Source organism: Eleutherodactylus coqui, chromosome 11 (assembly GCF_035609145.1).
Source record: "Eleutherodactylus coqui strain aEleCoq1 chromosome 11, aEleCoq1.hap1, whole genome shotgun sequence".
NCBI lineage: Eukaryota > Metazoa > Chordata > Amphibia > Anura > Eleutherodactylidae > Eleutherodactylus > Eleutherodactylus coqui.
In genome coordinates this window covers 35,228,869-35,238,450 of record NC_089847.1, presented here as the reverse complement: position 1 = coordinate 35,238,450, position 9,582 = coordinate 35,228,869, and positions in this window count along the sequence as shown.

The following is a 9,582-nucleotide window of genomic DNA, read 5'->3' as shown; positions in this document are numbered from 1 at the left end:
TACTTCCCTGCATCGGGGTTGTCTCGCGCCGAACGGGGGGGGGGTTGAAAAAAAAAAAAACCCGTTTCGGCGCGGGACAACCCCTTTAATGTTAAAGGGCCAAGAGACCAGAATTATAAAATGTGATTAAATACAACAATTTACATAGGATGGCACATTATTAACTGTTTATAGTAATTACTTGTATTGGTATAGAAAATCCATGTTCAAAAAACTTATTAGGAAATTTAAATATTGATGACTCATCCTCAGCATAGTTCATCCTCAGGACCCCCGACGATCAGATGTTGGTGAGGCCAGGGTCCCAGGCAGTGGACTCCTGCTGATTAATAATGGATGATCTATACTGAGGATAAGTCATCAATAGTTAAAAAGCTGGAAAACGCATTTAAAAGACGCATTTCCCCATGCAAAACTTTATCTATTAGCCAGTTCTGCCGCTTTGGAGGACCCAGTATGAGATGACTCTGCTCATCCTTTCCCAACTATATAGCAGCCATAGAGAAATGAAAAACCAGGGATCCCAGGCACTGCTAATAGAAGAAGAGTAGTAGTCCAAGGCTGTGAAGAGCAAGATCAATGTATTCATGTACAATTCCGCATTTCAGTACCGGATGGGCACCTTCAACAGTTTACTTGGGAAAAATTGTACAGAGGTCATCCTTCTTGTTTGGTATAGTAAGTCAGACGATATACGCTATTTTCTGATGTTGTGGTGTTGTACCTGGTTTGTACAACCCAGTAAGGTGAACATATTTGTATCACTTTCCAACAGTAACTTATTTGGTGATGCTACACTATGGAAACACTTATTCTTTCTTATAGTGACATCTATACAGCTAAGTTGATAAGTAAGCTACAGAAAACAGGAGTTATCAGCCAACCGAGACTGCTTGGTCCTCAGGATAGGTCATCAGTAATTGATTGACAGGGGCCCACTTCTCAGGATCCCCGCCAATTTGATGATCATTCGGCCCACTGTCACTGCAGCAGGTTGAACATTATCATAGACAGTCAGGGAAGGAAATGTTGACGCTGACTCCTAGTACATCTCTGGCTTCTCATTGCGGTCAGTGTTGGTCACCTGGTCCTGACCACAATGAGCAGCCAGAAGGGTAATGGGATGCAACACTCCAATTGATTTCAAAGGCAGTGAAGCTGGCTACTACACTTCCGACGCTGAACAGTGATGATATCTGGCCTGCTGCAGGCTTAATAATCAGCTGATCGACTGGGATCCCAAACAGCAAGCTCCAGATGATCAACTGGTGAGCAGTCTGCAAATCATATCCTATGAGGAACGGTTAAAGGATCTGGGAATGTTAAGCTTGCAAAAAAGAAGGCTGGGAGGAGACTTAGTAGCTGTCTACAAATATCTGAAGGGCTGTCACAGTGCAGAGGGATCAGCCCTATTATTATCTGCACAAGGAAAGACTAGAAGCAATGGGATGAAACTGAAAGGGAGGAAACAGATTAGATGTTAGAAGAAACTGTCTGACAGTGAGGGTGATCAATGAGTGGAACAGGTTACCACAGGAGGGGGTGAGTTCTTCTTCAATGGAAGTCTTCAAACAGGCTGGACAGACATCTGTCTGGGATGATTTAGTGAATCCTGCATTGAGCAGGGGATTGGACCCGATGACCCTGGAGGTCCCTTCCAACTCCATTCTATGATTCTATGAACTATAGTTAAAGTCCTGGAATACCCCTTTAAAGGTCTTTGATAAAATTTGCCTGTCTACTGGCTGCATGCTACATGCAGGTTCTATAGCAAATGCAGTTTAGCGTAAGACAGACCAAGCACCTAGAGATGATTGCTTTCATTATTCATTGTGGAATAAACAGGTGGATGCTGCAGGCGATATTGCCAGTCACCGCAGATGTAATTCCCAGGACACTGCTGTAGTGACATGCTTTTCCAATGATATGTGATGTCCTAATTCTAATAGAGTAGAAGCATTAATCTAAGGAAATTGTCAAAACTAGTCCTTCATAAACAAATAAATACACGGCTATGGTTCTTTTGGATATGTGGCAAGACTGGATTTCATCTATTATACTACTGCACTCTGCAATATATCACTTTCACATGACTATGACACCGACTCCCATTAGTTTTAGCTCTGAATGCCACCTTAGTGTTCTGATATATGTTTAGCATATTATACTTGACTAAATACGATAGTTTCAAGTAACTCTCCAGTCCCAGGACAAAATTTGTGCCGGGACTGGAGGGGGGAAGTTATATATATATATATATACACTACCGTTCAAAAGTTTGGGGTCACCCAAACAATTTTGTGTTTTCCATGAAAAGTAACACTTATTCACCACCATGCGTTGTGAAATGAATAGAAAATAGAGTCAAGACATTGACAAGGTTAGAAATAATGATTTGTATTTGAAATAACATTGTTTTTACATCAAACTTTGCTTTCGTCAAAGAATCCTCCTTTTGCAGCAATTACAGCATTGCACACCTTTGACATTCTAGCTGTTAATTTGTTGAGGTAAGCTTGAGAAATTGCACCCCACGCTTCTAGAAGCATCTCCCACAAGTTGGATTGGTTGGATGGGCACTTCTGGCGTACCATACGGTCAAGCTGCTCCCACAACAGCTCAATGGGGTTCAGATCTGGTGACTGCGCTGGCCACTCCATTACCGATAGAATACCAGCTGCCTGCTTCTGCTGTAAATAGTTCTTGCACAATTTGGAGGTGTGTTTAGGGTCATTGTCCTGTTGTAGGATGAAATTGGTTCCAATCAAGCGCTGTCCACTGGGTATGGCATGGCGTTGCAAAATGGAGTGATAGCCTTCCTTATTCAGAATCCCTTTTACCCTGTACAAATCTCCCACCTTACCAGCACCAAAGCAACCCCAGACCATCACATTACCTCCACCATGCTTCACAGATGGCGTCAGGCATTCTTCCAGCATCTTTTCATTTGTTCTGCGTCTCACAAACGTTCTTCTTTGTGATCCAAACACCTCAAACTTGGATTCATCCGTCCACAACACTTTTTTCCAGTCTTCCTCTGTCCAATGTCTGTGTTCTTTTGCCCATCTTAATCTTTTTCTTTTATTGGCCAGTCTCAGATATGGCTTTTTCTTTGCCACTCTGCCCTGAAGCCCAAAATCCCGCAGCCGCCTCTTCACTGTAGATGTTGACACTGGTGTTTTGCGGGTACTATTTAATGAAGATGCCAGTTGGGTACCTGTGAGGCGTCTGTTTCTCAAACTAGAGACTCCAATGTGCTTATCTTCTTGCTTAGTTGTGCAACGCGGCCTCCCACTTCTTTTTCTACTCTGGTTAGAGCCTGTTTGTGCTGTCCTCTGAAGGGAGTAGTACACACCGTTGTAGGAAATCTTCAATTTCTTAGCAATTTCTCGCATGGAATAGCCTTCATTTCTAAGAACAAGAATAGACTGTCGAGTTTCAGATGAAAGTTCTCTTTTTCTGGCCATTTTGAGCGTTTAATTGACCCCACAAATGTGATGCTCCAGAAACTCAATCTGCTCACAGGAAGGTCAGTTTTGTAGCTTCTGTAACGAGCTAGACTGTTTTCAGATGTGTGAACATGATTGCACAAGGGTTTTCTAATCATCAATTAGCCTTCTGAGCCAATGAGCAAACACATTGTACCATTAGAACACTGGAGTGATAGTTGCTGGAAATGGGCCTCTATACACCTTTGTAGATATTGCACAAAAAACCAGACATTTGCAGCTAGAATAGTCATTTACCACATTAGCAATGTATAGAGTGCATTTGTTTAAAGTTAGGACTAGTTTAAAGTTATCTTCATTGAAAAGTACAGTGCTTTTCCTTCAAAAATAAGGACATTTCAATGTGACCCCAAACTTTTGAACGGTAGTATATATATATATATATATATATATATATATATATATATATATATATATATATATATATATATATGAACTGGTGCCCCAACTATGGTCCTACTGCTACAGATTGACTTCTTCTTGGGCCCCTCTGTAGTCTTCCAAACTTGCTTAGACTACATGATGCATGCTAAGCATTGGTGATACATTGGTAGTCTAAGCCACTAGATTCTTCTCTAATTGGCTAGCGTTTCTGAGCACGCAGCAGCGCAGGCTAATCCAAAACCAACATGAAGTTTTTGTGTACCAATGCACAGTGTGTACAGTAGTGACAGGAGTGCCACAATCATCTTGGAAGATTGCAGAGGGGTCCCATGAATAGGCTTATTGTTGTGTCGGTTGTGCTACTTTGCTGGGGGTTTGGGTTCTCTGTGCACTTGTGTTCTGGATTACTGTTGGAGTGCGTTTTGTCTGTGTTGTTGGTTAAGTGTACCTGGGGGTTAATTGGGAGGGTTCTTAATCCCTCCTCACTCTGAGATCTGTGCTAGTCAATTGTTCCATTCAGTCTCCTTCTGGAAGCAAGGGAGATCATAGCCGTGTCCAGTGGTTCCTCCAGAGTTTGGAGTCAGAGTTTCTGCTTGCATCTTACTGATGAGTTCTGGGTTAGAGAGTGCCCGAGATTCCAGAGTGCATCCTTATCAGGACAGTCCCTTCACTATTTAGGTAGGGACAGTCACATTTTAGAGTCCCATAGGGATAGTACCTGTTTACTTTATTTTCTCTTTTCCATTTACTGTTTGCTTTCCGGGATCTGTGGCATGAACAGTTCCCATGCGTTTGTTCCAGAAACAAAGTTACCGCTCATTGGCAGCAGGCGTGACACTTATCTATGGCAGTACAGCCATAGAGGAGTGCAGCAGGTCATATAAATCCATACTCTGGTCTTTGGACAAATTTTGTCCCCAGACTATAGGGTTGATTTAATTAGAAACCGAATTCTAATTCATAAATACTAAAAAAATAAAAGCTATCAGCTGTGCACTGATGCTCATTTGATACCTAAATGCAAAATTATGTAAGTCTTTATAAAAAAAATTCCTAGGAATTTGCTGTTGTAGAGTCTGTGCAACTCTTTCACATAGCTGGTAGTGTTGCTGCTTTTCTGGCAAAGATCCAACAGCATACTGCTCCTAGCTGCATCACCTCTCTCTACTCTACCCTTCCAATCTCTCATGTTAGAGAGAAAAGAGTGTGAAGAGGGGAAAAGATCACAATGTAGATAGGGACAAGGCACAAGGTGGAGGAGATCCCTCATGGGCTTGAAGAGATGGGTACTTGCTATGCCCTGCTTGAATGTCGCAGATACTTTTTGGTGGAAACAAGACAATTTTTTTCTCACATAGAGGCACAACACTCTTGGTGGTTATTGTCACTTTAAGTGTTAGGTAAGCAAATTGGTTACAATATCAATAAAAGATAGAGTAGCTTCATGGTTTCTTTTAGGCCGGTCTCACCTGGTCTATCCCTGGCCAGCGTCCGCGCGTACCTTTCAATTCCTATTTGCAGATGGTCGTGGCTAGAAGTGCTGCTGGAAAGACTTTCAGAAGGTATAATAGCCTGCAGAGTAGTTGTTGACAGCGGATGTAAAACACAACGGGATGCAGAACCAAGAGTGTGGGAAAAAACATCTGAGGCCTCAGTCAGACGAGTGTGCTTTTTGCAGGCACAAAATGAATGCTCCTAAAAGACCCAATGAGTTCCTATAGAAGCGTTCATATGTGCGGAATTAGGGGCGCAAAACGCCGCGCACCTAAAAAAAGATAGAACATGCACTATCAGTTTCCATTGACTCCTATGAGAGCAGGAGTTAATGGAAACTCCTGCTCATGGGATAGCTTTCCCGCTGTGTACAGCAGGACATTTAAAAGGCGCTGCTGGCCAGAAGCACCTTTTAAATGTCCCGCTGTAAGCAGTGGGGTACTCCTCCTGCCCACCTGCTGGGCAATTCCCCAGCAGCGGGGGGGTAGTAGGGGACTCCCCCACCTCTCTCCCCAAGGGATTTCCCTATTATATGGAGAGAGAGGGCGGCGGGGTTACAGGGCTTTCACCGAGAGCATGGGAGGAGGAGGCAGGGCTAGATGGATCGCCCTGTAGCCCCGCCCCCTATGGTTTGCTGTAGGGATTCTCTGTGGAATCCCTTTAGCCCTGTCCACTCACTCTCCTCTATGGGGATATCCCTCGGGATTTCCCCATGGCAGGGAGATTTAGCAGAGCTATAGGGAATCTCGCCAGAGCAGGGAGAGTGAGCGGACCTATGGGGATTTCCCCATAGCAAGAGACAGTGAGCAGAGCAATGGGGGATTAACCCTTCGCTCCGCTCTGTCTCCGTGATATGAGGAAACCCCCCATAGCTCCGCTCACTCTCCCTGGTTTGGGGAAATCCCGAAGCCCTGCGGGGCTTCTTCTCTCTCCTCCTGGAGCAGCAGCTCCAGTGAATGGGCAATGTTTCATGCGAAGCGCATACAAAACATTGCCTATTCACGCGTTTACAGCACATGCAAGCGGCGCATTTTTTTGCGCGCCTATAGGTGTGCACAAAACACGCTCATCTGACCGAGGCCTGAGAAAATTAATAACAATAATTAATTTTATTATTATTATGGATTATTTTTCATCAAATGTGTGTGCATATACATTTGTATGCCATTAATTCATGAAATTTAATATTTAGATGAGTATTTATATTTTATTAACTATTAGTTGCATTTTAGATTATTAACCTATTAGGAGGTATTTATAGTGATATAATGCGACTAAGAGGATTCCGACAATAGACATTGTTAATTGACGGGTATTGTGGCAAATGTGTAGCGTGGTTACGCTTAATGTGGAACGCATGAACGTCTTTTATGTAGTGCTGCGCTCCATGAAGCGAGACGACGTAGTGAGGCCTTAGTCACACGGGCGTTTTTTCCCACGATTTGCGGATCGCATGACGGATGCGCATCCGCGAATCACGTGACCGGGCCGAAAAATCGCCCGAAAAAACTGCTCCTAGCCGCTTTTCAATAGAAACGGGCCGGAGCTTTCCAGCGCATTGAATTCAATGGAGCCGGCAATACAGCCAGCTCCATTGAAAGCAATGGGCTGCGGGCGATCTCACGATGAATTTTCGAGAAGGGCTTAAAAATATAAGCCCTTCCCAGAAATTCATCCAGAAATGTGTAAAAACAAAAAAATATATATACTCACCTGGTCCCGGCAGACGGAGTTCAGCCGCGGCTGGCCGGCAGTTCTCCTGAACTGCTCTGAGCAGTATTCAGCAGCCGGGGATTTAAAATCCCCGCCTGCTGAATGAGCTGCCTCTGATTGGTCACAGCCTCACCAATCAGAGGCAGCTGTCACTTACCCATTCATGAATGGGTGAGTGAGTGCTGCCTCTGATTGGCTCAGCGCAGGGACCAATCAGGGGCAGCTCTCAGCTGAATGACAGGCTGAATGACAGCCCTAAGGATCGTACCTGTAACCTGGAAATGCTAAACCACCATATTTACCACATGTCTGCGAGAATGTAAGTGACGGATGATTAGTTTTAATTTTATTTTATATATAAAGGAGATAAGAATGATTTGTTTTTATGCTTGATAAAGTCGTGTTTTAGGCAACGAAACGCATTGCACAAGAATAAAAGATTGGTCTGTATCATTATGGAGGAATTTCTGGAGTCTGAGGGTGACTAGCCACTACAGTTTTTCTTCACTGCGAAATTCGCAGCGTTTTTTTTTCTGCAGGGGTCTATGGGACTTGTAATGTTAAAATCGCGATTGCGCAAAATCGCAATTTACCGCGAAATCGCGATTTTAACATTACAAGTCCCATAGACCACTGCAGAAAAAAAAACGCTGCGAATTTAGCAGTGAAAAAAAACTGTAGTGGGTAGTCACCCTGAGAGCGCGGAGTATTTTTTTCTATCTAGGAACTCCAGGATACAATTTAATACAGCGGGGCTCAGAGGGGTGCGCTCTAATTTATTTTCAGATGATTGTATTGACCTCTTTGTTACACAAACCAATTTGTATGGCCAGAATTTCATCCAAGAAAACCCCAATTCCAGTTTTGCAAAACCCCACAAATGGCCCCCCATGGATGCATCAGAAATTGCAACATTTTGGGGCATTGTATTATGTATGGGGCAAATAAAAAAAGCTGAGCATTAGGGCCTACTGGAGCACAGATATTTATAATATTATAATTACAATATGCAGTGCCCACCCAGCAGTGACTCCAAGTATGATCGCTTATATAAAATTAGGCAGGTATGAGAACATTTTAATGTGAAATTTGCCCAGACGTACACCCCTGAGAAAAACATTTTTATAGATTAGTCCCTGATACTTTTTAAAGGGAGGCTTTGATTCCACCAATACTTGCCCAGCAGAGGCATAACGTGAAGCTTCTGGGCCCCAATGCAAAACCTGTAACAGGGCCTCCAACTATAATGCTTTATTCATAGTACCGGGCTCCCTATAAGGTGAGGAAAGGCCTTATGGGCAAAGGCTCCTGGGCCCGGGTGCAACTGCATCCCCTATAGTTACGCCCCTGCTGCCCAGTAAGAGGGCACTGTATGGCATTAAAATGTACAAGCTGTGCGAGAGCACATCAGCGTATACCCATAAGTTCTAGATTTATGAAGGAAAGTATGTCAGAATTGAGTCCACAGAATGCCCCCCTTCTAGGAATTACAGGAAAAATTGTATAGGAATTGGTGCCCCCACTACTGGTCCAGGGTCACCACCTGTACCTGGATACTTACACCAGTGTTTCCCCATTCTAAAGCCTTGCTTCCACAAGAACTGCGCCATGTGGCACTCTTAGGAATAAATCAGAAAGCCTCCCTGAGACGCTGCTTGGGCAAATTTTCAGAAGGGGTGAGAGCCGGGCACTATGCAGCGACCATGTATTGTTTGTCAAGTATAAGGACAAAAGGGATGTCCTTATATTGAGCACAATACACGGCCATAGTAGTACCCCCTGCCCAGTACGAGGTACCAGTACAGAGACCCCCAAGCCAGACCCTGTCCTTGATTACAATAAGTACATAGGAGGGGTTGACCTGTCAGACCAAGTACTCGGGCCATACAATGCCATGCGGAAAACATGGGTGTGGTATAAAACACTGTTCATGCACACCATACAGTTGGTTCTGTATAATGCTCATGTGCTGCATCGATGTGCAGGCCAGAGGGACACCTTACTTGAATTCAAGGATGAGGTCATCAAGGCCCTAATATTTGAGGACCTGAAGGGCAGGGATCCCAGTACGTCTGGAGGCGAGGCCACAGGTATTGCACCAGGTCGACACTTTCCTAGTGAAATACCCTCCACCGGTTAGGAGAGAAGAATCCAAAAAAAAGATGTAGAGTCTTTTACCAATACGGAAGGACACCATTCATCACTATGAGACGTGCCACACACAACCCGCCTGTGCATAAAGGATTGCTTCAAAATCTACCACACGTCCCCGAAATGTTAATGTCATTATTGTGTTGAACCCCCGTTATATGATTTAACCTGATGTACTCCCCACAGCTTGTACATAAAGCCATGTGCCCCTCCTTCTTTTCTGAGCCCTGCCATGTGACCAAACAACAGTACACATATGGGGAATTTCCGTATTTGGGAGAAATTGGGTAACAGATTGTGAGGTGCTTTATCTCCAATTGGCTGTGGCAAA